Source organism: Triticum aestivum, chromosome 7B, assembly GCF_018294505.1.
Source record: "Triticum aestivum cultivar Chinese Spring chromosome 7B, IWGSC CS RefSeq v2.1, whole genome shotgun sequence".
NCBI classification, from domain to species: Eukaryota; Viridiplantae; Streptophyta; class Magnoliopsida; order Poales; family Poaceae; genus Triticum; species Triticum aestivum.
The window spans coordinates 597285889-597312431 of record NC_057813.1 but is presented as its reverse complement, the minus strand read 5'-3'; the positions used below and the strand labels follow the sequence as shown (position 1 = coordinate 597312431).

The window sequence follows — 26543 nt, the reverse complement described above, 5'->3', positions numbered from 1 at the left end:
AACAGCAATAACAGAAGCAACAACTATTAGTGGATTCATGGTGAGTAGTTCCTCGTGTCAAAAAAAGAAGAAATGGTTAAGGATACAATCAACCAATAAATTCTTACTTCTAAGCTCTATTGGGGAGAAGTAAACTAACTAAAAAGTACAAATTGAAATCAAATTGAAATGATAATGTGAATTGTTCGAACTACATATATATATAGACACGCGCGCGCGCGCACACACACACACACACACACACACATACATTTGTTTCTTCTATTTTGTTTGCATATTTTTCTCATTTTCTATTGAATTGGATCCTAAAATCATTGCTTAAAGTGGAAACCCGCATAAAAGAGGACTCCACTTATAGACATTAAGGATATTATAGTATAGATCTGGCCTGACTCCACCCTCTTTATGGCATATATACTTTGAAAATTCCATAATATAGCAAAAATTCAATATGGGTCATACTACTATATGGTACTATTATCCCAGTCCTTGCTCGTCCTCGAGATTCTCGCGCATGCATGTATATGCATATGTATTCAGCTTTGCCAATGAATTGAGCACAGTAGCAACGAGACTTGTCTTTTGTTAATTATGAGGCCCAACGCTATAGGTCTACTACGGTCTTAGAAGGCCGGCTTTTAGCAGGACCGACGGGTCACTCCATCTGGGCCGCCATACGCTCATATATGTACACCCCCCTGCTCACAACCCCTCCCGTGCTTGTTCAAAATTCGAACATTCAAAAGTGGTTGGGTGGCATCCGGGGGGAGTTGTTGATGTGTTTGCCACTTGCTATGCATGTTAGCCGCGTGGAACTGAACACAGCTGGGCTTCCTAACTCATCAGCACTTATGTTTCATTGTGCAATGCATTTATCCTACCCTGTCCAGAACAACACCTACTCAACAGGCTCTCTCAAACTTCTCATTTTTTATGTTTGGCGAACAGCAATAACCGAAGATGGCAAATGGAGTACACAGACTGCATTGCAAGCAAATTACATCAGGTTTTACATCACAAATTCATTTGGAAAAAAGTGCCTCACACGACCTCACAGTGCTTTCCAGCATCCATCATACGAACGCAAAGGAAAGTTTTTTCTTTGGAACAACACAATGCTTTGATAGAAAATTTTCACTGATGCCATAATATGGCCTGACAGGGGACAACGTGCATTATCATCCATGGGGGAGGTATCCTGACTCTGATTTTGCAGGATGAACCCTTCTAAGATTGCTAATCCACACCTTCAGTAATTCCTTTGCCAGCAACTCTGTCGCACGTATTCTTCCTGTGCCCTGCGACACCGCATTTGCTGCATTTTGCCATTTTCCCGGGCATCTTTGGGGCATCGCCACGTTCTGGGCAAGTCGTTCACTTGTGCCCTTTAGTCTTGCAGATGCTGCAGAACCTACTCCTTTTTGTCATCCCCTCGTACGACGCCTTCTCTCTCGCATTTGTTGGCCTGCCGGATTTTATCTTCTTTGTTGGAGGAGCCAACCCAGCCAGCGGATTGCTCTGACCGGAGCACCTATCTTCCTGTTCTGCGGTAGCTGCATCATCAGCTAGGCCTTGAATTTATAGCGCCTTGCTCTGAACACGATCTTCCAGACCCATGCCGTCCCTTGCATTGTCAAACGGTTTCATTGTTGGCGCTGCCCTCTCGCAGCGCCCCTTCTTCTTCTACCTCTTGCTGCCTCTCACAGCTCAACTCTCTTTGTCTCACACAAGAACACACACACATGGTGAAACTCAGAAAACACAAGCGCACACCTCACCGTGGAGAACACAGCTTTGCTTTTCACTCCCGGTGAGACACACATGCACTACATTATTTCTGCCAGCCCTCACGGTCTCTTCTTCATTGCTCAATGTGAAATATATATACACAGGAGGGCACACAGCCAGCCATCACGTCCGGCCATCACGCACGCACTAACCGGCCATCATAATCGGCCACTAACAGCACGTCCTGCATGCACTAACTAGTCCTATCTACATGCACATGCTAACTGCCTTATCCTACTCCAAGCTAGAATCACTCCAGCAGCGACAAGACTCGGCCATATCTAAAACCAATTCCACGTCTCAACGTGGCCTACTACTTCATGCACGAAGCTAGCTAGCTACAACCAACCAGCACACTCTAACTAACTACGGCTTGGCCAAATCACTCGGCTCAACCTGAACGAGCAGCCCATCATCCTCCAGCTTCGTCGCGTCTCGCTGCTTCTCACAGCCTCGCCGTATCGCACGACATCATCGGCATCTTGCCATGCTCACCGCATCGCACGGCAGCCCGGCATCTCGCTTTCTTCACGCGCCTAGCTGAAGTATCATTGGCCTACATACACTGCCCTAGATCATCTAAACTACATGCAAACTCAAAACTAAACATGCATGCTGGTACATCATGACAAGATTAGTGCTAACAATCACCTCCCTAATCTTGTCATGCTAAACCGCCAGTTCCTCTCGCGGATCGCCCGCAACACCTTGCCGTGCACGACGCCGTCGCAGCGCCAACCACCATGCCGACTTGCCGCTCGTGGCGGCCTCCTCTCGATGTGGACGACGCTGTCGCAGCGCCGATCACCACGCCGTCTTCGCCAAGCGGCATCGCACCGCAACTTTTGTTGGCTTCACACCAACTTTCCATGATGACGATGGCATCACACCACCGTCATCGGCATCACGCCGACTCTTCTTGTGGCAGCTTCGCACCGCCATCTTCACATAGCGGCACCGCATGGCCACCATCCTCCTTCTTGCGCCGTCGGCCTCCATCTCGCATGAAGTCCGTCGCGCCACAACCGACGCCGTCGCAGCGCCGGTCACCACGGACCATCTTGTCGTGGATGACGTCCTCGCGACGCCGATCATCGCACCACCTTCATCTCGCGGCATCGCACCGCAACCGGCCGCCCGCGGCATCGCGCCGCTGCCAGCCATCACCTCGCACCCAGCGCCACGCCGGCCACCATAGCCGCCGGCACCGTCGTCGCCGCCACGGATCAACAAGGCTCTGATGCCAATTGTTGGCGCTGCCCTCTCGCAGCGCCCCTTCTTCTTCTACCTCTTGCTGCCTCTCACAGCTCAACTCTCTTTGTCTCACACAAGAACACACACACATGGTGAAACTCAGAAAACACAAGCGCACACCTCACCGTGGAGAACACAGCTTTGCTTTTCACTCCCGGTGAGACACACATGCACTACATTATTTCTGCCAGCCCTCACGGCCTCTTCTTCATTGCTCAATGTGAAATATATATACACAGGAGGGCACACAGCCAGCCATCACGTCCGGCCATCACGCACGCACTAACCGGCCATCATAATCGGCCACTAACAGCACGTCCTGCATGCACTAACTAGTCCTATCTACATGCACATGCTAACTGCCTTATCCTACTCCAAGCTAGAATCACTCCAGCAGCGACAAGACTCGGCCATATCTAAAACCAATTCCACGTCTCAACGTGGCCTACTACTTCATGCACGAAGCTAGCTAGCTACAACCAACCAGCACACTCTAACTAACTACGGCTTGGCCAAATCACTCGGCTCAACCTGAACGAGCAGCCCATCATCCTCCAGCTTCGTCGCGTCTCGCTGCTTCTCACAGCCTCGCCGTATCGCACGACATCATCGGCATCTTGCCATGCTCACCGCATCGCACGGCAGCCCGGCATCTCGCTTTCTTCACGCGCCTAGCTGAAGTATCATTGGCCTACATACACTGCCCTAGATCATCTAAACTACATGCAAACTCAAAACTAAACATGCATGCTGGTACATCATGACAAGATTAGTGCTAACATTCATCACCACAAGCGCTTGGTTGAATAGAGCCATTAACGTGTCATAAGCTTCCACACTAGCATCCCCTAGCCTGACCAACTCCAGCGCCTGCACGTACATTCTGTTATGTCTGAATGTCAAAGTTGTTGTACTAATCTTATCACGCTGATAGTGCTGCAGGTGTTCTGGTAGTATGTCCCGCACATCCTTCGTTCACCGTTTCACGATGTGCTTCTTGGGAATCCTAGTCATTCCTAGGTAGTCCATAACCTGGCAAAAATAATGAACATTTTGTGTCAGCTGATCACATCATGTACTTTTCTGCCGCAACATGTGCTTGGAAAGCTCAGATAGAGAAGCAACCTTCAAGACGTGGGCACAAAGCATACCCATGTGTTCAAAAAGCCCGCACTCGCATTCAAACCGGTCGCCGTCGTCATGCATTCTCACCATGAAGACGACTCTGCTCCATTTCTCACCATGAAGACGACTCTGCTCCATTTCTCACGCTGGTCAGGTCTTGTGTGCGTCGCCCTGTACAATGAGTTTTGCTCTACCTCCTGCACTCGGTACCCCCATGCTTCGTACAGAATGAGTTGGAACTGCTCGAACATGGATCTCGTGTAAATTCTGCTTGCATCCAGCTCGATAGATGAGTCCGTCCGCATCACAACCCCTCCCTGCACGACAAGGTAGTCAGCGTAAGAACATGCTGCGGAATTGTGTAAAAAAGATAGTGCCAGTTCTTACTATTTTTGTTCTCTTCTCCTCGTAACTCTCGTCAGACGACCTATCAAACTGCAGCCTCATGTATTGCCTCACAAACATATGCATTGGCGATCCTGGTGGAACATAGCACTTAAGCATATGGTTTGCACTCTCGCTGCGTTGGGTACTGGTCATTTTTGCACAAAAGACTCCTTTGATGTATGGCTTAGCCCATTTCTCCCTAATCTCAAAGAGCTGAGTCATGTACGAGTGCTCCTTCAGGTTGTGTTTCTCTAATAATTGTGCCACGCCTCCTCAAATTCGTCCACCGTTAACATGTGGTTCACAACCTTATGAAATTCCTGCCTGAATTCGTTCCTCTTTCCATAGAGTGCTCCCAGACTTTCTTTTGCTTTCTTCAGTACATGCCATTTGCACCACCGATGGACTGTGTTAGGAAGTGTCTTTTTTATACCAATCTACATCGCTCCACACTGATCTGAGAAATGAAAACAAGAGCACACAACAAATCATTCCTTGTTTTTTTTTCATTGAACTTCAAATCTATGTAGCAACAATAACAAATTCTAAACCTTTTGTCGCTAATTGCTAGAACTTACCCGTAAGTATCGTACGAGGAGCCACCCCACCCATCATCCTAACAAACTCGGTGAAGACCCACTCGAAGCTCTCCACCTGCTCGTCCCTCATCAGCACTCCTGCTAGGAGTATACTCTGGTAGTGGTTGTTCACTCCAACAAATAAACCAAACGGCATGTTGTACACGTTCGTCCGATAAGTCGTATCGAAAGTGACAACATCACCAAAAAACTTGTATTTCAACCGGCTATCTCCTGTTGCCCACATCAAATTCCTTATCCTGCCTTCCCAGTCTGGCTGCACCCTGAACAGAAATTCAGGATCCTTAGCTCCAAGCTCATCGAAAACTTCAATCGTTTTTCTAACATCATCCTCTGCCTCGTCACGGCTTATCTGTCCACACAAATTACGAAGAGACCGTTTCGTGAAAGGCACACTCTCAACTGTGCCAAAAAAACCCAGCTATAATGCTGTACACCTTGCTGAGGTTGATGTTGTTCTTCCGTAGGTTCCGAACCAGATCTTTGGTGTACACATCAATGTGCTTGTGAGATGGCCAGTGCAGCATTTCTCCACAATTTGGCGTCATCACATGATTATGCTTGACTCGATGCTCCGTTATGTACCAGCCGTTGTCCGATGTCCTTAACAACCTTATCATTGCTGGACACTCACATCTGCAAGAACGTGTATTCTCACGCAGAGGTTTCCCCTGTCAGGAAAGTAAACAAAATACATTAGTGCACAAAAGCCAATCTCCACCGTGGTTCATGCTTTTCTAAAGTTTTCGTAGCAAACATCATCGAATGTACTCTTACCGAGCAGCCGCACACAATCTCCTGCATGGTCTTTCTTTTATCTAGATTAAGTCGGCTCTTTCCGTATCTAATACCAAACCCATGCTCCCATGAATATAAGTTGTAAAAATCGTACGCCTCTGTTAGTGAGTCAAAAGATGTCCCGAGCTCCGGCTTCACCACTTCATCCCCAGCCCTTTCCGCAAAGCCCCTAATTGTCTTCTCTAGAGCCCCCATCCTCCCAGGGCAGGGTGTTCGCTCAATTGGATTTGCTCCAACTCGGACTCTGATGCAACCAAGAGATTTTCAATGTCATTTTCAGGAACAGTTTTTCCGTCGCTACTTTTAGAAAACAAAATGCAGTACTCAACATGAATCCCCTATGTATTCGTTCCTTTATTTTCCCTAGGATTAGTGACGAGTCATGCTCCAACAAATTCATGGTTATCACACGAGCCTTTAGCAGACAGCGTAAAACAGCTTTTTTAAACTTGGCGACTGAATCCCATTATCGCCGAACAGGGCTAAAGCTACTGCTTGTCAGTTACGAATGCCTACCACGTCTGGATAAAATTCAGTGAACATAATGCCATTAGCATCAATTAAAAAAATTTAACTTGATTACTCCCTTTTCATTCCAATTGAAACCATAAATATCAGCCACCACCGGCCCAAAAACCAAACAAGAACATGTTTCCCAATCACTTCTACCATCATTTTTTGTGCGTAGCTACAGCGCAAGCAAGATGTACCTTCTAATCCAGCCTACACTATTTGGATCAGGTTTTACTGCTGACTCCCCCGACTCTGCCGGTGCGCTCTCCGCACTACACTCGCCGGCGGGGGCGCCGCAGCTGCCTTTGCCATCCACCGAAGAAGCCACACCCCCTGTTTGGTTCTAGGCCAAATCGCCGCCCTGCACCGAGCACGCCGACAGCGCTTCGCCATGGAAGATCGGCAGCCTTTGAGGAACACAGAGCACAAATAGAAGGGGGGGGGGGGGGGGGGGGGGGGGATCAATCAGAATGAACGGTAAAGACTAGGAGAAGAAGGAGGAAGAGGTTTGGATCCCACCTGCACACTGGATCTACCGGGAAGATGACATCCTGAGCCGCCAGCGACGATCCAGCCGCCACCGCCGCCGCGGTCGCGCTCGCCTCCGCGTCCGCCTCCATGACTCCGCTGAACTTCTTTTTTTTTCTACCTTTTACTATACTAGCTCGCCCCCACCACATGTGTACTCAAAAAAGCTTATCCCACCGCCCGGCCAGCACAGCCTACCTAACACGGTCAGACAACATTAACACACTTTCTTATTTTCAGTTGTGAAAAAAATAAACTCCCGAGGACACGAACACGTGTAAAATATTTGTTTATTTTTCTATTTTTTTCCCACCACCTGGGGGGGGGGGGGTGGTGCTGCTTTTTGAACCCGGGTTTTCGTTTTTTTCCGTGTGCTTGTGGCGAAAAAAATAATCCTGGAACAGGTACAGAATCGAGCTTCAAACATGTACCACCGGCCCACCTCCGTTACTGACTACTGCCCAGGCGTCAACAAACCCATCGTATTCCTACCGTATCTGCTCGCCAGATGCCTGGCCCACTTCCTTTTCCCTGAATTTCTGGCGGCGACGCTGTTCGCATTCAATGCAGGCTACCTGCCAGATCAACCAAAAGCAACGGCCTGGATAATACTACCATATAGTAGTACGACCCATATCGCTGCTCTCATAATATAGTCTATTCTATTCTCTCTCCTATAAATGTAGGCTATATATTAATACACATTTCTAACTATTTTTTTGCAACCAAGCAGATGGAACCATGCATGAATTGAGCTAAGCTGCAAAAACAGATACTATTTCCAAAAATACTCAATTCAATGATGACCCTCCATGGATTCACCTATATAGGTTGCGGCTAATGTTGCAAAAATAAGAGCTTGAATACCGCTTGTAAATAATCCAAGAAACATGGCCGGTATAGGGATTACTAAGGGGACTAAAGAAACAAGAACAACAGCGACTAATTCATCCACCAATATACACTGGTAGAAAAAAGCCCTTTAGTCCCGGTTCGCAACAGCCATTAGTCCCGGCTGTGCAACCGGGACTAAATATGCGCGACTAAAGACCCCCCTCCCTTTAGACACGCCCCTTACGGACCGCGACTAAAGGCCCGTCCACGTGGGCGCCCGTGGTCCGTCGGGGCGGAGGACCTTTACTCCCGGTTCTCGTGGCCAACCGGGACTAAAGGCCTCCTCCGCAGGTTTAGGGTTTCAGCCCCCTAAACCTGGTTTCTTTTTAATTTGTAGTGTTTTATTTGTTTTATACTTTATTTTGTGTTTTATTTTATTTTTGATGAAGTTTCAGTACACATATTCTACGCTACTATATACATGCATATGAAATTTCAAACAAGAAGAATTCAAGAGGAATATATAATATATATTCAATCTCGGGTGACCATATACAACTTCGAACAAGTTTCCATACACAATTAGGATGGATAACCATATACAACTTCGAACAAGTTTCAATCTCGGGTATGCATATAAATTTCTTCGTCCTCGGTATAGTGTTCTCCTTTAGGATTGATGACTTCCCTCATGAAAAATCCTGCTAATTCTTCTTGAATTGGTCGGAAGCGAGCTTCTGGACTAAGCCTCCTCCGCAAGTTATCCGTCGCGTTCCGCACGCTATCTGATGCCTTTCGCTCAGTGGTGTGTCTCCGGATGTTCTCACAAACATAGTATCCACATAGATTGGTCCCCGGTGGCTGCTTATCCACATTAACTAACCTTCTGAAATCTAGTTCATGTTTGAATTCACCGACAATTTCTTCTGAGAACCGTCTCCAAACCCTACAGGGCAAAGAAAATTAAATGAATAAGGGAGTTATTAGTTACTTGATATTAGGAAATGAACGAAAGAGACCGATCGATATAGAGCTCAAATGATTGAAAATAATTACTTTTGCAGCATTTTTCTCATGTCGGCCCAACGCTTTGGATCCGAATCCATAGAGTCCATGATTAGAACTCTGGAGGTGTGAAGTTCAATATTTAGCAGAATCCAGTGGAACCTGCGGACACGTTACATGCACAGTCATGCATAACTCATCGATTAGACATACCATGCATGGAGTAAACAAAAGAGAATGGGCACAAGAGAGAAACACTCACCCAAAATGGTAAGGAAATAGAATATAACTTTTGAGTTGATGCTTTCTAAGAAACTTGTACAGGTCTTTCTCCACGTCTTCGGGGTGATGTTGTAACACATGTCCATTAACGATATGTGGGTCAATGAACCCAACATCATGGATGTTTCTTATTTTGCATTCCCAAATCTTCAATCTGCATAATAGCGTACGCAACAATATAGTTAGGACAATATATATATATAGTGCAGACAATGAAGAACGAGATGAGGTAGAAATAAATCACTTACAGAACGTAGCAACTCAGCATAGATTTGTTGAGGTCGCGCAGATTGAACAGCTGGAACAATTCACTCATATGAACTTCTACAGAGTACCGTTTGGTGTGATGCTCATCTGTAACATCCGCATAAACATATTCTTTGTTGGCCCATGTTATGAATTGCTTGTACCAACGTAGCAGATTTCGCATTTGTGGTGGTAGACTCTTTTCCTGCGCAGGCTCGACGAGAGGCCCATTCCGCACATATTGTAATGCTATCTCACATACTGGCGCATCCTCAAGGTCTAAGAAGGCACGAAGAGTCAAACCCATCTCGGACGCTTGTTTCATGGCACCCGCTACAGTCAATCCAAGTGCTGCCGCAGCTGCTATGATCTCGGGGTCCTCTTCCGGACCGGCTTTCACTATGAGTGGGGGGATCGATTGTTTCTTCTGCATCCCGAGCTGGTCAACTTGTTTCCCGCTTTTTTTACTTTCTTCTTTCTCCTCCTTCAATATTTTTGCTTGCCTACGAAGTTCATGTCCATAGTCGTCAGGCACATTCAGCTCGGCTTGGGACGGTGTCGTCAAAAAATCCTTAGCCCACTTCTTTTGCTTCTCAGTGAATACTTGCTTGGGCTCAGGCTCTTTTTTCGCCTTCATATCCGCCTTCCATTTCTCATAATCAGCAGACGCGGCCAATTTGATTTCAGCTTCACTAAGTTCCCCAGGCCTTGGGAGGAGAGGCTTCAGTGATGGCTCCGGTACCCTTGTGGTCTTAGGTACATAAGGGTCCGGGTTAATAGTCCAGGAGCGGGTTTCCTTGCTGTCCGCCTGCTTCTGCTTCTTCGCCGGAGGTGGATTGGGGGGCGTCGTACCCGCCGGAGGAGGATTGAGGGGCGTCGTACCCGCCAGAGGTTGTGGATCGGGGGACGGCGTCGAATGGCGTGAAGGAGGTGTAGGTGAACCACCACGACCACCACCACCGCCACCACCGCCACCACCACCACCACCATCGGAGGGGGGTGGACTTGCTAGCCTTGGCGCCTCGCCTGGAAACACTATGTACTTCTTTTTCCATAGAATGAACTGGCGCTTGACATCTCCAAGTCTTCTCTCCCCTTCGGGTGTAGGTTTGTCAATCTCCGGGTCCTCAAACCCTTGGACTATGTCTTCCACCATGACACGAGCATAGCCATATGCAATGGGGTTGTTGTGGTGGAGTGCTCCAGGTGTACAGGGTAAAGCACTGCCGCTAGCTACCTTCGTGGAAACGTTCCCCACGGGATAATGCAGATCACATTCTTTCATCTCCTTTACATCATCCACGGGGTAGTGAGGCTCCGGTGCATGAATCTCGATCATCGGTGCACTAGCACCAGGCGGGGCATCCGTGGAAGCCACGCTGCTTCTCCACTGCTGGCTTCCGCGATCCGCTTCATGATCTTCATGCGGCCCTGCAGCCGATTTTTCTCTCACTAGTTCATGCACGGTCTGCTTCAACTCATGGAGTTCCGATGCTAACTTCGTCATAAGATCTGCATCCCGGTCCGTCTTTCTCTTACGGCTTCTGTAACAGTACGGGTCATTGTCCTGGGAAAACCCTACTTTCCACGGAACTTTGCCTTTGCCTCGTACACGTCCTCCGTGTTCATCATTCCCGAGGGCTATTGTCAGTGCGTCTTTCTCTCTGTTGAACTTGATCAAGCCCTCTTGAGCTTGGGTCATTGCGTCAATAAGGGCTTGGGTGGGAGCAAACTGTCTCTGCTGGGGAACACACACCCCTGTCTCCGGGTCTAGCGATCCCCCATGCCCGTACCACCAGCTTTTGGCCCTTGGGTCCCATCCCTCTGTACCTAGAGGGATTCCTCGCACCCTTAGGTCCTCCTCCATCTTCTGCCACCTAGGCTCCGAAAGGAGGTATCCTCCTGGCCCCATAATATGATGGTACTTTTTCTTACTCGCATTATCCTTATTTTTTTTGATATTTCCTTGAAATGCTCCGATTGCTTTTGCCTCACAAATTCTGGCCAATCATCTTTCAGTTTCTCATGTTGTCCATTGAAATCCGGAGTCTTGCCCTTGTTGACATAGTCACGGGTTAAATTTTTCTTGAAGTTCCGGAATGCTTCGCCCATCTTCTGAAGAGCGAACTCTTTAACTAGCCTCCTCCTCTGACGTCCACCCGGAACCTCGTTACCGAATTCATCGACTTTGTTGTATTCCGGAGGTAGAATGAAATGTTCCATAAGCTTTCTCCAGCAATCCTTTTTCGTTCTCTTGTCGACAAAACTGAAACCAAGACGTGCCTTCTTTGGCTCCTTCCATTCCTGGACGGTGATCGAGACGTTGTCTCTAACAACGACTCCGCATTGGTTGATAAACTTTGAGGTGTGCTGTAGGGGCTTGCCGGTTTCACTGACAAACTCAATGGCATATGTTTCTCCTGTTTTCATCGCCTTGGATTTGCCACGCTTTGTCGTACTCGATCCGGAGGGCTAAAAAAAGAAAGAGAGTCGCGCGCGTTAATACATATGTATTCACATTTCAGTAAGTTTGTATCACGAGAGGCTCAATGTATATATATACCTCGCCGGAGGTGGTTGCTACTTGCAATTCGAGATCGTCGGTTGTTGACGGTTGACCTCCGTCGACAATGTCCGTTCCTTCACCTTCTTGATCATCGACAATCTCTGTTCCACCGTCAAGGTTCAGATAAGAAGAGACTACGTCCTCTTGTTGCTCATATTCTGAGCCCGGCACATAAGGAATCTCGTTGTTGATGATGCCCATTAAATAACGTTCAGCCTCCGGATCCCTAAGCGGCTCGGTTCTATCGTCCGCCATATGTCACTCCTACATGTAGTAAAAATTCTTTAAGTATAAAGGAATTAAAAAATAAGATTAAGGGGACATAGAGGAGGAGGAATTAAAAAATAAGATTCTTTAAGTAAAAATTCTTTTTTTCTTCTTCTTCCTTTCTTCTTCCTCTTTCTTCTTTCTTTCTTCTTCTTCCTTTTTCTTTCTTGTTTTTTCTTCTTCCTTTTTCTTTCTTCTTTCTTTCTTCTTTCTTTTTTTCTTCTTCCTTTTTTTTCTTCTTTCTTTTTTTCTTTTTTTGTTTTCTTTCTTTTTCTTTTTTTCTTCCTTTTTCCTTTTTTCTTCCTTTTTCTTGTTTTTCTTCTGTTTTTCTTTTGTTTTCTTCTTCTTTCTTTCTTCTTCTTCCTTTTTCTTTCTTGTTTTTTCTTCTTCCTTTTCTTTCTTCTTTCTTTCTTCTTTCTTTTTTTCTTCTTCCTTTTTTTTCTTCTTTCTTTTTTTCTTCTGTTGTTTTCTTCCTTTTTCTTTTTTTCTTCCTTTTTCCTTTTTTATTCCTTTTTCTTGTTTTTCTTTTGTTTTCTTCTTCCTTCTTTCTTCTTCTTCCTTTTTCCTTTTTCTTTCTTCTTCTTCTTCCTTTTTCTTCTTCCTTCTTCTTCTTCTGCCGGCGCGCGGAGGACGGCAGGCAGGGCCAGCGGGCGGCGGGCGGCAGGGCGTTGGCGGCGGGCGGCGGGCGGCGGGCAAGGGCGCAAGGCACGGGCGGCGGGCAAGGGCAGGGCACGGGCGGAGGCGGCGCTCACTGGGGACGGGGGCGGCGGCGCGCAGGGCTTCGGCGTCGGCGTCGGCGTCGGGGCAGGGCTTCGGCGTCGATCGGCGTCGGGGCAGCGCTTCGGCGTCGAGAGAGAGGAGAATGGGAAGTGGCAAAACTGCTAAGTGCAGTATTTATAGACGCACCTTTAGTCGCGGTCCGCCTCCCCAACCGGGACTAAAGGGTTTTGGCGCCGCTTCCATTCCCGCGCAGAAAGACCCTTTAGTCGCGGTTGGGGACAACAACCGTGACTAAAGGGTACCCTTTAGTCGCGGTCCACCTCCCCAACCGGGACTAAAGGTCTGTGCTAGAACTGGCGCGGTGCGGTGGGATGTTTAGTCCCACCTCGCTAGCCGAGAGGCTTCGACAGTGGTTTATAAGCGCGGCTGCGCTCACCACTTCGAGCTCCTCTCAAATGCAGGCTTACGGGCCTATTCTGTCACTATGTGCCTGTGGGCCTACTCGGCCTTCTGCGGGCCTGAATCCTGGCCCTTTAATGGGTTTCTAGTCGTATTCAGGCCGTGGTGGCCCAGTAGGTGGCATATTCTCTTTTTTTTGTTTTCTTTTTTGCTTTATTTATTTTGTTTTGCTTTTCTTCTTTTTTTCTTCCTTTTTTCCTTTTTCCTTTTTTCTTCTGTTTTTTCTTCTGTTTTTTTCTTATGTTTTTCTTCTGTTTGTTTTTTTCTTCTGTTTTTCCTTTTTTCTTCTGTTTTTTCCTTCTATTTTTTTCTTCCTTTTTCCTTCTTTCTTCTTCTTCCTTTTTCCTTTTAAAATCAGAAAAATAAAACTAAATCATTTTAAAATCTTAAAAATACAATTATATATCAAAAAAATCAGAAAAATAAAACTAATTCATTTTAAAACCCCTTGAAGGTTTGACAAAAGGTTTGATACATCATTCAGTTCATCGACCAAATACAAAGTTTGGTACAATAAATTATTACACATCAATTCTTCCCTTGTGTCCCTGCTTGCTTACGATTGTGCCGTATCCATGGAGCATCCTCATCATTGAACTTAATGCTTGGGTCAGTGTTCACTTTGAAGGGCGGAATTTCACCAAACATATTATAATCTTCTGACATGTCTGTCTTGTCCTCCACTCCCACGATGTTTCTTTTTCCTGAAAGAACAATGTGGCGCTTTGGATCATCGCATGATGTACTGATCGTTTTCTTATCTTTCCGTTTCCTCGGTTTGCTACTCATGTCCTTCAAATAAAAAACCTGAGCGACATCTTTGGCAAGGACGAATGGTTCGTCAAGGTAACCAAGATTGTTGAAATCCACCATTGTCATTCCGTATTGCTCGTCCACCTTTACCCCACCTCCTGTTAGCTTGAACCATTTGCACCGGAACAAAGGGACCTTAAAGGAGGGTCCATAGTCAAGTTCCCATATCTCCTCTATGTAACCATAATATGTGACCTTTTGCCCATTCTCGGTTGCTGCATCAAAGCGGACACCACTGTTTTGGTTGGTGCTCTTTTTATCTTGGGCGATGGTGTAAAATGTATTCCCATTTATCTCGTACCCTTGGAAAGTCGTTATAGTCGAAGATGGTTTCTTGGCCAACATGTACAGCTGATCTCCAACATCATTGTCATTCATTAAATGTTTTCGCAACCAACTGCCGAAAGTCTCCATGTGGGCCTTTCTAATCCAGGATTCAGGCTTCCCCGGGTTGTCCGAGCGTAAAATATTCTTGTGTTGCTCGAAGTACGGAGCCACCAAGCTGGAATTTTGCAGAACTGTTTGGTGTGCTTCAGTCATAGAATGACCGTCCATACATATCATGGATTCCCTTCCGATCTTGCCTTTTCCACTTAGTCTCCCCTCGTGCCGCGATTGAGGAATACCAATCGGCTTAAGGTCAGGAACATAGTCAATACAGAACTCAATTACCTCCTCATTTCCATAGCCCTTGACGATGCTTCCTTCTGGCCTAGCACGGTTACGAACATATTTCTTTAATACTCCCATGAACCTCTCAAAGGGGAACATATTGTGTAGAAATACAGGACCGAGAATGGAAATCTCTTTGACTAGGTGGACCAGGAGGTGCGTTATAATATCGAAGAAGGATGGTGGGAACACCAACTCGAAACTGACAAGGCATTGGACCACATCGTTCTGTAACCGTGGTAGATCTTCTGAATTGATTACCTTCTGAGAGATTGCATTGAGGAATGCACATAGCTTCACAATGGCTACTCGAACATTTTCCGGTAGGAGCCCCCTCAAAGCAATCGGAAGCAATTGCGTCATAATCACGTGGCAGTCGTGAGACTTCAGGTTTTGGAACTTTTTCTCCGACATGTTTATTATTCCCTTTATATTCGACGAGAAGCCAGACGGGACCTTCATACTGCTCAGGCATTCAAAAAAAATGACCTTCTCTTCTTTGGTAAGAGCGTAGCTGGCACGACCTTGAAACCATTCCGGATGCCGGTCATCTGGGTCTTTCAAAAGTTGCTGGTCCTGCCGTGCTTCCTTTGTATCATTTGTCTTCCCATACACTCCCAAGAAGCTTAGCAGGTTCACGCAAATATTCTTCGTAACATGCATCACGTCGATTGCAGAGCGGACATCTAGGACTTTCCAATATTCTAGCTCCCAAAATATAGATTTCTTCTTCCACATGGGTGCGTGCCCATCAACTCCCCGCGGAACTGATTGTCCGCCAGGACCCTTTCCAAAGATGACTTTCAAATCCTTGACCATATCAAATATTTCAGCACCAGTACGTTCCGCAGGCTTCGGCCGGTGATCTGCCTTCCCGTTGAAATGCTTGCCTTTCTTTCTTACGTTATGATTTCGGGGAAGAAATCGACGATGACCCAGGTACACGTTCTTCTTACAATTAACCAAACGTACACTTTTAGTCTCATGTAAGCAGTGCGTGCATGCATTGTATCCCTTATTTGTCTGTCCCGAAAGGTTACTGAGAGCAGACCAATCGTTGATGGTTACAAAAAGCAACGCTCGTAGGTCAAATTCCTCTCCTTTGTGCTCATCCCAGACACGTACACCAGGTCTGGCCCACAACTGTAAAAGTTCTTCAACTAATGGCCTTAGGTACACATCGATGTCGTTGCTGGGTTGCTTAGGGCCTTGGATGAGAATTGGCATCATAATGAACTTCCGCTTCATGCATAACCAAGGAGGAAGGTTGTAGATGCATAGAGTCACGGGCCAGGTGCTATGGCTGGAGCTCTGCTCGCCAAAAGGATTAATGCCATCAGTATTTAGACCAAATCTTATGTTCCTTGCGTCAGCTGCAAAATCTTTGAAAACTCTGTCGATCTTTCTCCATTGCGTTCCATCAGCGGTGTGTCTCAACTCCCCGTCGGACTTACGGTCCTCTTTGTGCCATCGCAACGACTTGGCATGCTTTTTGTTCATGAACAGACGTTTCAACCGTGGTATTATAGGAGCATACCACATCACCTTGGCGGGAACCCTCTTCCTGGGTTTCTCGCCCTCAACATTGTCACCAGGGTCATCGCCTCTGATCTTATAACGCAATGCAGTGCATACAGGGCATTCATTCAAATTCTCGTATTCATCGCGGTAGAGGATGCAGTCATTAATGCATGCATGTATCTTCAGAACCTCTAAACCTAGAGGGCAAACAACCTTCTTTGCTTCGTACGTACTGGCGGGCAACTCGTTATTCTTCGGGAACATATTCTTCAATATTTTCAGCAAATTTTCAAATGATGAGTCACCTACACCTTCCTGTGCCTTCCATTTTAGCAAATCCAGTGTGCAACCCAGCTTTTTCAGACTATTATCGCATCCTGGATACAACGACTTTTTGTGATCCTCTAACATGCGATCCAAATTCTCCCTCTCCTTGTCAGTTTCGCAGCGTCTCCGTGCATCAGCAATGGTCCGACCAAGATCATCAGCGGGCTCATCATGTGCCTCTTCTTCACCTTCACCTAACCCTTCCCCACCTTCAGCATCATCCTCCATGAAAGTATCACCGAAATGATCATGATAGTTGTCATCGATATCATCCCCTTCTTCATCTTCTTCCATTCTAACCCCTCTTTCTCCATGCTTGGTCCAACAATTATAGCTTGGCATGAAACCATGCCGAAGCAGGTGCATGTGAACGTCTCTTGAGGAGGAGTAACCCTTCTGATTCTTACAGACAGCACATGGACAGATAATAAAACCTTGCTGCTTGTTCGCATTTGCCACTACGAGGAAATCTTTCAAACCCGTAGTGAACTCGCCGGAGAGTCGGGGACCGTACATCCATTGCCGATTCATCTGCATTATTATTATATAAAGTATATAATTAACCATGATGCATTTGTTAAACTAACTAGCTAGAAATAATACAAATTAAACAATGAACTACACACATGCGTATTTTATCAATGACACATGAAAGGTTCAAGTTGCTAACCGCGATCGCGGAGGAAAAATAAATGAGAAAGCTCAAGTGTGGCTCGGACACTTCATATCATGTTTGTTTCAGGCTCTCGGGCATTTCATCAAACACCTTGTGTGCATAGGAGAAACCAAAAGCAAACCCACCACCACCTTCTGAAAATTGTGAAGTGAGCTGAGTCCTATATATAGGGATGGGCCTTTAGTCCCGGTTGGCCTGGCCAACCGTGACTAAAGGCCTTCAGGGACCTTTAGTCCCGGTTGGCCAGGCCAACCGGGACTAAAGCCCCTCCCGTCCGCCAGCTGTCGACCGAGCGCGCTGGGCCCAGATAGTTGGTCGCGGGTCTTCTCCCGAACCGCGACTAAAGACCCCTTTGGTCGCGGTTCGATTGTTTTGGGGACTAATGGGGGCGTATGGAAGCCTCTTTTTCTACCAGTGATATTCCCGAAAAGTCGAAAGCTAAGCGATAATGGTTTTGTGAAATCTTCTAGGATGTTAATTGGTAAAAGGATTGGAGTTGGTTTAATGTATTTCTCGAAATAGCTTAATCCTTTTTTGCTAAGACCAGCATAAAAATATGCCGCTGACGTGAGTAAAGCTAAAACAACTGTAGTATTTATATCATTCGTGGGCGCTGCTAATTCCCATGGGGTAACTCTATAATTTTCCAAGGTAAAAGAGCACCCCGACCAATTGGAAACAAAAATAAAAAAGGAACATAGTTCCAATAAAGGGAACCCAGGGACCATATTCTTCTCCAATATGAGTTTTTCTCAAGTCTCGAACAAACTAAAGGACATATTCAAAAAAATTCTAACCGTCGGTCGGGATGGTTTGTGGATTCCGAACAGCTATGACAACTGAACCTAGCAAGATAGTAATTATGACCCAAGAAGTGATGAGTACTTGGGCATGAATTTGGAAACCGCCTATTTGCCAATAGAAGTGTTGGCCTACTTCTACACCTGATATATCGTATAACCCCTTGAGTGTTTTAATGGAACAAGGTATAATATTCATATTGTCCTCTGATAAAAATTGAACTTCAAAAAATGAATTCTTTTGATTCAACCATCTCTTTCTCAACTTAGCAACTTGAAGTATTAATCTTATATTTAGGATACCAAGAAAGCACATCAGATCGTAATATATATCAATACCCTCTAATATATATCAATATTCCCCTTCTTTTTTCTATGCAAAAAAAGATATAGTAAAGTAAGTGATTCCATAAATTTACGGAATTGCCCAAGAATTCACTATATATTCTTAATCAACGATTTCTTATATAGAGAGAACGGCCCTCACAGACTGAAAATACTAATTTGTTAAGAATCAATCGAATTGAAGTAATAGTGTCATCGTTGGCTGGAGTCGATATATTCACGAGATCCGGGTCACAATTTGTATCGACTAAAGAAATAGTAGGAATCCCCAAAATGGCACATTCCCTAAGAGCTCCTAAGGGATTGAAGACCATATCAACGGCGTTCCATCTTGCAAATAGGGCATATCTTGCCTAGGCAAAATTTTGCAAATGATCCCTTTATTCTCATGTCTTTTGGCTACTTTATCCCCAACTTTGATTTCATGTTTCTATAAAATATATACACGAACCATTATGTCGAGCGGATCCCTTTGGATCCATTTCACATCGATAACGCCCCCTCTTCCACCTATAGGTAATTTCACATCGATATCCCCAACTTTGAGTTCTTTTGAAGTGGAAACCTCAAGGCCAAATATGGCCCGCAATAATCCAGCTTCCGTGATATAAGATGGTTCACTCGCTAGCCTGGAGTTGGATGGGAAGACCATGGTGTTAAATAAAGGCCAAACTGATGGTAGAGAAAAGGACAATTATCTAGAGCAAGAGAAAGTTTGTTTTTCCTTTCCCTTCATCTTCCCTCAACATGTCGGTTAAATGTTAGTATGTAGACGTTTTGAACTCAAAATAGCTTTCTAGGTCGCAACTTTGTTATACTAATCAAGTTATACCTTTGATCTAGGTTGTTGCTTCCCATTTCAGTTTTCCCCTGAGTCCTATTGTCTGTTGGTGCTTTAGTTTTTTTTTAACAAAAAGGCAGGGCCACTGCTTTTCATTTCATATAGAAGAAATAAACAATCAAAATACAAGATTAGAGAAGGATGATTGGGGTTAGAGATACATCAGAAGTACATCAGTCTGGTTCTAGGGGGCGCTCTACAAGTGCTTTAGGTTTTCAATTGTTGGTTTCGAACATTCAGAAGAACTTGTCTTATTGTAGGCTTGGTGTAGATCTAATGGATACAATGACACGCAGTTGTGTCAAGCAATATCATGGAGACTCTCTCTGGTAAATGATAACATCAAGCATAAAGTTGAAGAAAAACAATTGTAGAACCACTCAGTGCATAATGATGGCTTACTGAAATGCACGAAACTACATAGTACTCCCTCCGTTCCTAAATATAAGTCTTTTTTAGAGGTTTCACTATGGCTACATACTGATGTATATAGACTTAGTTTAGAGCGTAGATTCACTCATTTTGCTTCGTACGTAGTCTCTTATTAAAATCTCTAAAAAGACTTATATTTAGGAACAAAGGGAATATTACATAGTAATACTTCAGCTATGCTATGGCTATAGTAATGAGCTTCTGGTCTCGAAACTTGTCACCGAATGCTACGGTTTTCGTTAATGAAAATCGGAAGGGGAGAGCCCTTCTTTTATCAAAAATAAATAAAAATAAAAAATACTACAGCTATGCACTGAGCATTAGTCTTTGTTAGCTTGCTAAATCGTGCATCCAAAAAGTGGAAAGACCTGAAGCTCATTCACATGTTACATCAGTATGTGCAAAGTATCAAAGGTGATCTGAACACATTGAAGAAGCACACAGCAGCACGTGCGGAGAAGCTTGTCACGGCTGGAGGTATGTTCCATCTTCCATGTACTCTACACACTTCCAAGGTCTTTTTTTTAAAGATCCAGCGATTTCCGGCTTCATTAGATTTAGCAGAAGCAAGAGGGGTACAAAATCTGATCAAGTGATCATAGTTACAGTTAACAGAGATAAAAAGGAGGACAGCGAGGGGTTAGAAAGCCCGCCCCCTCCCCTGAAAACATCTAATCCTCTATCTCCCAACTATATCCCCGAAAGGGGTCTCAATATCTTTTGCTCCCGTGATTCGCCATTGCTCCGTTGTGCGCCGTATTGCCGCTAGGATGTCATTGGGGTAGGCTGTCTTTCCCCTGAAAGTGCAGTTGTTCCTTTCATTCCACAGCTCCCAGGATACTGCCATTATCATTGTTTTGACACCTTTTTTGTCCTCCTTGTCTGCCTTGGAGACAATACTGGTGACTGCTCCTCTAGTATTGTCTTGCTCTTCCTCTGTCGGACGTAGTGAACTACAGCGCCTCCAATCGGCCGCCCTCGCCCAAACTGAGCGCGAGACCGGGCAGTTCCAAAACAGGTGAGTGGAAGACCCCAAGTTTCATAAACACAACTGGCAGAAGTAAGAGTTTGGCCATTGTTTCCTCTGTAAGCGATCATTGCACCATAGCCTGTCGTGATGAAGCTGCCATGCAAAGAATTTGATTTTTCCTGGGGGCCCAAACCTTCCAGATCAAGTTTTGCATATCCGTAGTAGGCATGCTTTTGTATTGCAGGATGTACGCTGATTTTGTTGTATACATTCCCTTGCTGTTTGCAGTCCATACAATCGTGTCTTCGGTTTGTCCCTGATGTATTTGTCCATGAGCTCTAATCTATTGTGCCATCCGGACAAAGTCGGTAACCATGGATTCCCAGTCCCCGCTTTGTAGGTCTTTTATCCATTGTTGATCAAGTAGGGCCTCGACAACTATTCTTGATTTCCTCTTTGATTGCTTGTACAGAGTGGGGAAGGAGATGCATAGTGGTTCGTCCCCCAGCCAGCAGCAAGTCCAGAACCTTGCTCTTCTTCCATCTCCAATGGTGACCTTTGTTGTCGTGGCAAAGAGGTCCTTGTCTCCTTGGTCGCATGGTGTTGGGAAACTACTCCAGGGGCTATTTGGCTGCATCCATGCCAGCCATAGCCAGCGTAAACGAAGGGCTCTGCTCATACTGTGCAGGTCTTGGTTCCAACTCCTCCTTTTTCGTTGGAGTACACACCTTTTTCCAGTTAACCTTACACGCTGCACCTGTTGCCTCGCTCTCTTGTGCCCATAGAAATCTTCTTCTAGTCTTGTCGATCTCCTTTAACAGTTTCTTTGGTGGTCGGAGCGCTGTTAGAGCAAAATTTGGCATTGCGGAGAGCACGCTGCGAACGAGCACTCGCCTTCCAGCAATGTTCATGAGCTTGCCTTTCCAACCAACGAGCCTGGCTCTAATTCTATCTAAGATGAACTGAAGATGCACTAATCTAATCTTATGCGTGGAGATGGGGAGGCCCAGGTAAGTCATCGGGAAACCTACAACTTTTCCTCTAAAACCGTGGAGCACCTCCGAGAGGTTTATGCCTTCACACCTAATAGGGGCTACTGAAGATTTCTCTTGGTTTAATCTAAGGCCTGTTGCGTCGCCGAAAGAGTGCAGAATTTGAAGCAGGGCTTGCACCTCCTCTTTGATCGGGTTTGCAAAAATCACCGCGTCGTCGGCATAGAGGCTTACCCTCATGCTCGTCCCCCTCCCCGGCAGAGGTGCTAAAATGCCATGGTCAGTCGCAGCAGCGAGTAGACAATGCAGAGGATCAATTGCGATGATGAAAAGCAAAGGTTAGAGGGGGTCGCCCTGTCTTAGTCCTTTTTTGTGTATGATCGGAAGGCCAGCATCGCCGTTTAGCAGGCAGGAAGATGTCGCTGTGGACAACAGAATTGCCATCCAATCACTCCATCTGGCGCTAAATCCCAATCTCTACAAAACCTCCAGAAGATAGTCCCAGGAGATAGTGTCAAATGCCTTTTGGATATCCAGCTTGAAGAGCAGAGCCGGCTTCTTTCTTCTATGCATTGATCTCACACTGCCCTGAACATATAAGTAGCTGTCGTGGATGCACTTTCCCTTCTGGAAGGCCGATTGCGCTGGCGAAATAATATCAGGGATAACTTTAGTCAATCTTATGGACAGGACCTTTGCGATTAGCTTTGCAACCGAGCTAATTACACCCTTCCAAGGTCATTACCACGAAGCTGTTTCTAATACGAAGGCTGTCTTCTATCTGCAGAAAAGCGACTTGAACTTCAACTTCCATGTGCCGGTGTCTGCCAGAAGAATAAGCTATCTTGTTGTACAGCTAACATCGACTATGTTTGCACTCTGGGGCCCCTCCCTGTTTTCCCTATCCAAACACCTCATTCCGATTTGTCGTTGGATCACTCAGGAGCAGGTGGGTCTCAGTAGAATGCTAGCTCTGCTCAGCTTTTTATGGGTTAAAAGGCCACTATGAACAAACTGCTAAGGTCTTCTTCTGAATTCAGGACTGTAGTAACAGAGTCATAGTGGGAGCTGACGAAAATGTGCATTCTGTAGCCGAGCAACTGCCAAAAGAGATGAGGAGAACGGGTCGTACCGATAGGCGCGTTGCTACTCTGCTGTGCAAATTTCGAACAAAAGATGGAAAGAGAAAGTCGTTTCCTGTTTACTTTGATATAAATTTGTTTGTCCGTGAGTTATACGCACACGAAAAATGTATCGATCTACAATAGCAAACAGTATGTTCGTTGTAGGTTCACATATTTAACTTCTTTCATACTTATTTTGGAACACTTATTTTGGGACGGAGGAAGTATCATATATCGTTAAATTTTACATGTATGTAGGGGGCATCTGTATCACTGTATGTACTTGTGAAAAAAAATTCATAGTTTTCTAAAATTATGGAGCCAAAGATGGAAAGAGAAAGTTATTTTCTATTCCTTCCGTCCTAGTGTCAAAATGCTCTTACATTATGGGACGGGAGTATTTACTTCAATAAATATATTTGTTTGTGCGCTACAAAAAGGGAAATATGTTGATATATAACAGCAATACACCTATTGTAGGTGCACGTATTTCTCATTTTCCTAGTCCGCATTGTTCAATTTTAGTGCTGTTATATATAGACATAGGGGCCGGGCATCTATATGCACTTACGGGGACCTTTTTTAACTTCAAAAGTGTGTCTTTTTTTAATAAAAATGACTACCCCTGGGTAAATTTCTATATAAAGTACTCCTTAAGAATAGGGTGTGGAGGAAATCATTCGTAACAAGTAAGTGGGTTCCAAAAAAGTAATCTCCTAACTCCATTGAAAACCCAGTGAAGTTTAGATTTTGGGATGGTGCTATGCCCAAGCCTGTTTTGCATTGTTAGACATAAATTCGCCACAATCGCATAAGTCTTGGGTCAAGCTAACCCTGATATTTATTTCTGCATGGATCTATTAGAGCAACTCTAGCAGACCCCGCATCCGGCGCAAACCCGCATAATTCCGACGATTATACGCACTCGGCCCATTTTTCTGGCCAGACCAGAGCCCGCATCGGTGTCGTAAATTGTTTTGCCGCAACCCGCAAATGCAAACCCCGAGCCACTATAACTGCGGGTTTGCGGGGCAGATGCGGGTCGAAACCCTATCCTCCCGCCGCCGCGTTCCCCTCCAATTCCCCACCACGCCGCTCGATTTCTCGCCGCCGGCGAGCCTTGAACCACCATGGCCAACTCGGGGGATGAGGCGGAGCGCCGCCGCCGCGCCAGATCTGATGCCGCACGCAAGCGGGGGGCGCGTCTGTGGCTCAACCAGGGTGCCCGGCCACCGCCGGCATTCGACCGGCACGAGCTCGACGAGTTCGAGCTCGAGCGCGCCCATCGCCGCCGCGCCTCCTCCGGCAACTGGTCCTCGGGTAGCTCATCCGGCCACTGATCCGCGGGAAGCTCATCCGTGGGCGCATCGAGCTCGCGGCTCGTTCCGGTGAAGAGGGAGCCGGAGGAGGCCGTGCTCGATGCGCCGCCGCGCCGAGGCATCATCGGACCCGAGGACTACCTCCCACCGGGGCAGGAGGAGCTCCTCGAGCGCGTCGTCCTCGAGCGGTCGGCGAGGAAGCTGCAGGAGATGGAAGAGCGCATCCGGCGCGAGCTCGAGTATGAGCGGCTCTTCCTCGATTCGGGCCTCACGGCATTGCAGGCACAGGCATCGAAGGAGGCCGACCTGCGCGTGATGAAGGAGGAGCAGGCGAAGCTCTTCGTCGACCTCGGCTCCAACTCCTCCGACTCCGACTGATCGCCGCCGGTGGGCAGCTACCGCAGGAGCTCCGGTGAGCTCAATTTTGTTGCAGTGATGCGGTAGCGTAGGCCCTGTCTAGCATATCTAACCTCTATGTATGTATGTGGCGTGTATGAACTTATTATGCGAAGAAGAACCATGTATGCGAGCGAGCCCCGGCGAGCTGTTGCTTAAAATTTCTCGCACGAAACAACTTTTTTTTAAAATTTAGGGGTTTGTTTGCGGTTTCTAGTCTGCCGCCGCAAATTTCGGCCTGCATAACTGCCCCCGTGCGACCTGCAAACACATTTTACGGGTCGGCAGAATGTGGGGTCTGCTAGAGTTGCTCTTAGGGCATTGCCTTGCATCGTGTAGTGAAATGCTGACACTTTGAAGTACATTTAGTTGTCAAACTAGTTGGACAAATTCCGATGAAACTTGCATCAGAATGATAAGTTTTCGGTAACCACAAAGCTTAGGGCATGTCATTACACCCCGACTCCCGTGTCGCTCCCGAGCGAGCGACCCGGGAGTAACCTAGCCGCCGCCATCAGCAGGCCCCAAGCCAGTGCCTCTCCTCGCCGTCGTCGCCGCTGGCACGCACCGCGGCGGCGGTGGTCTCGCCTCCCTAAGGATGGTGAGGATGCCGGCCACGCAGTCTCGTCTCGCGGTGACGCGTCTTCTGTTGGGAGCCGTTGGCCTTCGTGCTGCTCGTCTGGAGGCGTCCCGAGGGTGCTCCGCTCCGGCGACGGCGGATCCGGGCGGCGCGGCCTCATCTCCGTGGCGTGGTGGCGGATCCGGAGCAGACGCGGCCGCGGCCGCCGCTGCTCTTCGGTGCGGGCGGCGCTGGGTTGCCCTGGCCCTGTGGGGGGCATGGTCCCGCAGGGCTTCCTGCGCGGCGGCTTGGACGGTAGGACGGCGGTCCTGTGGTGCTCTCGGTTGTGGCCGTCGTGGCCGTGCGGGCGGCGCGACTGCTGGCGGTGGTGGAGGGACGCTCGTCCCTACCGGCTATTTGGCACGTCGATGCGTCCTGGAGGCCCCTTTGCAGCGATTCTCCGGCCTAGTGTCGTGGTGGTGATGCCTGCTGCTTCGGCTGTGGCGGGCTGCGGATCTGGCAGCTTCGTCCGGCGAGATGAGGTGGGGTGGCGGCCCCCCCCTCCCTTCTCGGGGTTCTTCTATGGCTGTGCAGTGGCAGATCTGGCCGGTTTCGGCCAGATTCGGTTTGTCGGTGGCTCCCATGCGGCGGCAGCGCGACTGCTGTGCGGGAGGTGAGCGGGTCAGCAGATTGCGGCGCGTGGGGGTGGAGTCCGAGATGCTCCGGGTGAAGGCCTGTCCGGTTGTTGCCGGCCGGCGGTGGCGGCACCCGCGGGCGTCGTTCCCCTCCTTGGAGGCGCTGCTGTGGAGATATCAACCTCTCCTACCCTCGGTTCAAGCTCTTCGGGCCAAAGCCTAAGGCCCGATGTCGGGTCGGGCGACGGCATCGTCCTCGTTGCATCCCCCCTTTGGGGCGTCGCCTTGCAGAGCTTTGATCATGTTCGCGCATTCCTTAGGCTAGACGCTCGCGGCATTGCGGTCGGCTGGTGTCCGTCTGGCGATGTGAGCGGTTGGCGTTGCGACTCGTGTGGCGACGATGATGGTGGCGAGCGGAGCCGGGTCGCGACTTGTCCTTCTAGTGTCACCGGTCTGGTGCGTCAATGGGTGCGCCTGTGCTGGTTTCGTACTATGACAGAGAAGTCGGAGTTGCGGTCGGCGGGGTCACTGCGGCAACGATGACTCCATAAGGGTGTTTCTCAGCGGGCGGTGCTGTCCGGATGTTGCACTAGGCTATGCCGACGCGAGGCTTGCACTTCCGACATCCAAATATAGGCTTCCAATATATCAATCTTCATGTCTCGACCATTTCGAGACTCCTCGTCATGTCCGTGATCACATCCGGGACTCCGAACAACCTTCGGTACATCAAAACTCATAAACTCATAA

General features: G+C 47.3%; 1 long non-coding RNA gene and 1 pseudogene across 5 annotated transcripts; both read right to left on the bottom strand.

Annotated features, from left to right (window-relative positions):
* Positions 1-2381: 2381 nt before the first annotated feature.
* Positions 2382-7158, bottom strand: LOC123158719 (uncharacterized). 5 transcript variants are annotated; one of them, XR_006479358.1, is made up of 7 exons: positions 6984-7158; positions 6662-6871; positions 5931-6195; positions 5133-5824; positions 4555-5011; positions 4168-4484; positions 2382-4074 (listed from the first exon to the last, which is right to left on the bottom strand). It is a non-coding gene; the product is annotated as an uncharacterized lncRNA (long non-coding RNA). The 5 variants fall into 5 exon arrangements; XR_006479356.1 differs by having other exon boundaries at positions 5931-6871; XR_006479360.1 differs by lacking the exon at positions 5931-6195.
* Positions 7159-7788: 630 nt separating this feature from the next.
* On the bottom strand, positions 7789-18495 carry LOC123157966 (ATP synthase subunit a, chloroplastic-like; annotated as a pseudogene).
* Positions 18496-26543: the final 8048 nt, after the last annotated feature.